The following is a 5,000-nucleotide window of genomic DNA, read 5'->3' on the forward strand; positions in this document are numbered from 1 at the left end:
TCGGTAAGGAGCCGTACTCCTCCTATATCGACACAAAGTATATACGACGTATTAACAAGCTATATACTTTGACAAAAGCCAAATTTTTTACAATAAGGAGGTGGGAGACGCTCCAGTTACGAAACTATACGAAGAGTGTGGCACTCTCTCTCGATCATCGGGATGAAGAGATATACTTTTACACGAATAATTCGAGGCGCCTGCGTGAGGTCGTACACAGAAAGACCCGCCGTCTCCGAATAATATTATAACAAACGAAAAACTTAAAAATATTCTCGAGGCGCCTGCGTGAGGTCGTAAACAGAAAGACCCGCCGTCTCCGAATAATATAACACACGGAAAACTTAAAAAGATTCTCGAGGCGCTTGCGTGAGGTCGTACACAGAAAGACCCGCCGTCTCCGAATCCTATAACACGAAACCGCTACTATTAATAATAATAATAATAATAATAATAACGATATGTGAGGGAACTTGAGCTGAACACATATCGAAAAAACTAAAAGTTACAGTGGAAACCACGTGTAATGAGAAATGCGATCGAGGCGCCTGCGTGAGGTCGTACACAGAAAGACCCGCCGTCACGATCTCGTATTTCGTATTTGCATCGTGGAAATCCAACGAACGAACAATATAATATATAAACTAAAATCTCTAAAGTGCCTCGTGTCGGAGAGATCACTGCTCACACCTCTTCTATATTTCGTAGTTGCGTTGCGTAGGCCTCACCTCCTAGCAACGGGACATAAGGAAGACTGCTCTTTGGGATCGAACGAAGCGTCTATAACGAGTCGTCGACGAGAGCGAAAGAACGCGAATAGCGAGCCGCAGAAAAATAGGATACCGAATTATATATCTTCGAAGGTTCTCTTCGAAGATCCATGGATACCTATATCTGCGCGTCTCCAGCTATCTCGCGCGTCTCTCCAAACTCTCGTCGTTCCTCGAAACGTGCTTCCTACCCAAAGGGCGTTCGTTCTTCCTATGTCGTTTCGTTGTCGTTCGTTTCAACGGCGAACGATATACGATGTTCGACAAAACGAAACCACGTTGTACGTTCGTACTCGTGGATCGGGTAACCTAGAACGAAAACGCATTGCGTGGATGTTGGCCCGAAAAGATATATACCAGTGCGAGTGATGGTAAAGAGTATAACGATTCTTAACTAGACGAAGTTGGTTCGGAGGGGACCGCCGGCCGTCTCTCTATCCTCGCGAGTCTAATGCCTCGTTCCGTCGCTAGAGTTTTTCAAACTCTGCTTCTGGCTATCGGGAAGAATAGACCGCGCGCGAGGAAGAGGAACGACGACCGTGCGCGTCCCATCGATTTTTTTTATTTTTACCTGAACCACCGAAGTCGATTCAGAGGGGACCGCCGGCCGTCTCTCTATCCTCGTTGTCGTGAGTCATATGCCTCGTTCCGTCGCTAGAGTTTTTCAAACTCTGCTTCTGGCTATCGGGAAGAAACGACCGCGCGAGGAAGACGACGACGACGACCGTGCGCGTCCCATCGAATTTTTTTTTATTTTTACCTGATCGACGGAAGTTTCGTCCGGTTCGTCTCTTTTACCATCGTCTCGTCGACCCGTTCAGAGGGGACCGCCTGTCCATATCCTCGTTGTCGTGAGTCATATGCCTCGTTCCGTCGCTAGAGTTTTTCAAACTCTGCTTCTGGCTATCGGGAAGAAACGACCGCGCGAGGCCGATGGCTGCGAGTCCCATCGAATTTTTTTTAAACGCACGCACACACATACACCTGAACGGAGATGCGTTCCTTTTCGTCGCGATTTTTCGCGCTTTAGTCGTCGTTGTCGCCATCCGTTCGGAGGGGACCGCCGGCCGTCTCTCTATCCTCGTTGTCGAGAGTCTAATGCCTCGTTCCGTCGCTAGAGTTTTTCAAACTCTGCTTCTGGCTATCGGGAAGAAAAGACCGCGCGAGGAAGAGGAAGGACGACCGTGCGCGTCCCTTTCGAATTTTTTTTTATTTTTACCTGAGCGACCAAAGTGGATTCAGAGGGGACCGCCGGCCGTCTCTCTATCTTCGTTGTCGCGAGTCTAATGCCTCGTTCCGTCGCTAGAGTTTTTCAAACTCTGCTTCTGGCTATCGGGAAGAATAGACCGCGCGCGAGGAAGAGGAAGGACGACCGTGCGCGTCCCATCGATTTTTTTTATTTTTACCTGAACCACCGAAGTCGATTCAGAGGGGACCGCCGGCCGTGTCTGTATCCTCGTTGTCGAGAGTCTAATGCCTCGTTCCGTCGCTAGAGTTTTTCAAACTCTGCTTCTGGCTATCGGGAAGAAACGACCGCGCGAGGAAGACTACGACCGTGCGCGTCCCATCGATTTTTTTTTACCCGAACGATGGAGATGCATATCGGCTGTTTGCTTCGAATAACTGGACGAGAGGAACGAACATATATATATATCATGGGCTAGCCACCGTGCGCTTTCTTCGCGAGATCGTGTGCTGTACAGAGGATTCAGAATCGGGTGTTATATCCCCGTCGTTTCCTGACGAACGGAGCTTCGATCTCGTTGGTTGTTATATATTATAATGCACTTTACGCCCGGTCGGCGGGCTGCGTGTGTCGTCGCGCAGTCCGTCCGATTTCGTTTTCGAACGTATTTTCGTGTCGTCAATCATATGGCGACTTCCGCGCGTTCGATTCCCGTTGGTCGGACGTTTGTCGGATATCGGCTTCTTTCGAACCGAGAATAAGAGTACAAAAACCTGAGTACACAAACAAAAATCCATGCATAAACGATTACCCTGAACGGTGGATCACTTGGCTCGTGGGTCGATGAAGAACGCAGCTAATTGCGCGTCAACGTGTGAACTGCAGGACACATGAACATCGACATTTCGAACGCACATTGCGGTCCACGGATACAATTCCTGGACCACGCCTGGCTGAGGGTTGCTCACGTAAACCTAAGACTGCTTGCGTTGCGTATCGTTGCTCTCGGTCCGTATCTCTCTGTTCTTTCTTGCCTCGTCGACAGCCCGCCGTCGTTCGTTTTATCTTTAAACGAACGTTTCTGAGTCGGAGGACGAGCGCCAAGCAAAAGAATACGAATTAAAGAGCGGTCGAGGGCTCGTACGCGACGTACGAGCGATTGTTGGACGTTCGTCGGCGTTCGTCGCTGGATCGTGTGGAGACCGGCGTACGCATGCTCTCGATACAAATATATATGAAAAATCTATCGCGTTCACGGGAGACTCGCAAAACTACCTCCGTCTCTTCTCTGTCCCTTCTTGGCTTGACAACCCGCCGTCGTTCGTGTTTTACGAACGTTTCTGAGTCGGACGAAGCGCAAGAAGAAGGATACGAATTAAAAGAGCGCGGAGAGAACCGTCGTCGTCGACGCGGTTATCGAGATACACAGAGCGAGTTTTCTTCGTGGCCGATTTTTTTTTTCTTTTTGTATCAGCCTCTGCTACGTTTTGTTAGTCTTCGATAAGCACGAATGACCGCGCCCCCGACGTCGTCTTAAATGAATTTTTGGCGAGACTGAGAGAAAGCAAAAATATTTTTGAACAAAGTCAGTCGAGAGAGGAGAGAAAAGAGAACCAAGATATTAAAACCTAAACCTAAACTTGGTGGCGTAACGAAAAACTGTGTGCCTTAAAGAAACACAACCGTCTTTTCATCAAGATGTTTTTACTCGTACAGCCCCAGGGATCGAATACCCACTCCGTCTGTTCGTGCGGCAGAGATGTATTCTGCAGGCGCGAGACGACTGACGAGAAGACAACGAGGACCGTCGCATCGATGGGTCGTCGTTGCGTTTTTCATCCTCTGTGCTTTTTTCTGTTCTTCGCGAACCCAGAGAAAGCCGTAGATCCGGGAACGGACACACGAGATTTCTTCGAACGCTGATGACTTAGGGAGATGATCCCCAGCGTTGCGCGGAGATCGGAGAGTACGCGTACATGTATCGGGACGAATTTTTCCCCGTCGGTCGCGTATCTCTCTGCCCGCGCGCCTGGCCCAAAGCCACGTTCGTCGGAAATCAACGAAAAGTGTGTTACGATCTAGCGTGCGTCTACGATCGGCTATATTTAAGGGTGACGAAGAAGAGAGAAAGCTCACGGTGTTGCGCAACGTTTCTGTACTCGATTTTAAGATGTGCATGTGAGTCCGTTACAAAGTTGTTCGGATCGTCGAAAATAGTCGTTTTCGTCGTCGTGCGAAAGAGAATAATCTCTGACATTGGCACGGAGAGATCGCGCAGAGGAAGAGAACGATCCTCTTTGGCGAGGCTCGAGAAAGACTAACGAAACTTGATTAGAGACGAGGTATACACGCGCCGTACGTACGACGTACGCGCGTGTGATTTTTTTTTGCTTTAAGGCGATTCGGCGCTCCGAGTATTAGAGAAAAAGAGATCGTTGGTCATCCCATGTCTCTTCGTCGTCTATCGCTGGACCGCGCATCCTAACGTATCGCCGGTCGTCCAGTCCCCGAGTAATAAATTCACCCCGTTGTGTACGTCTCGCGCTCGCTTTTCCACTTGCGTGAGTTCCCGTGCGTTTTCGTCGTTGGTACAGAGCAAAGAAACCGATATGTTATATACATGTCGCGTGTTCGATCTCTGTGCCAGCAATAACAGGCGAAAACAAGGAACCGCTGGAATCGTCGAGAAGAGAGAAACGGCTACGGGAGATATATTATACATAACACGTGTATATATATATATATATATTATACAAAGAGGACGGGCGTTAAAAACCGGAGATCGTTACGGGTGTCTTGCGTGAGTCTTAGCTCGAACATGATACGACGAACGAAGTTTAAAAGGCACTTTGGCGAGATGCATAAAACGTTTCTCGATCGAGATAGAATATAAGGTTCTCGATTCTATTCGAATTAATTTTTTTTTTTTATTTTTTTTTCTCTTTGAGGCGATTCTCGGAGAGAGAAATAAAAATAAAGACCCTCTGTCGCATTGTTATCAAACCGTCTTGCTTTTCTCGAATCGCGCCCACATGGCACGAAAT

The 5,000-nt window shown here is 48.4% G+C and overlaps 1 non-coding gene across 1 annotated transcript; it reads left to right on the forward strand.

The window, feature by feature from the left end:
* The first annotated feature begins 2,764 nt into the window (after positions 1–2,764).
* LOC139997667 (5.8S ribosomal RNA) lies at positions 2,765–2,919 on the forward strand. Its single transcript, XR_011803015.1, has one exon. It is a non-coding gene; the product is annotated as a 5.8S ribosomal RNA (ribosomal RNA).
* The last annotated feature ends 2,081 nt before the right edge of the window (positions 2,920–5,000 follow it).

This window comes from Bombus fervidus, unplaced genomic scaffold (assembly GCF_041682495.2).
Source record: "Bombus fervidus isolate BK054 unplaced genomic scaffold, iyBomFerv1 scaffold0135, whole genome shotgun sequence".
NCBI classification, from domain to species: domain Eukaryota; kingdom Metazoa; phylum Arthropoda; class Insecta; order Hymenoptera; family Apidae; genus Bombus; species Bombus fervidus.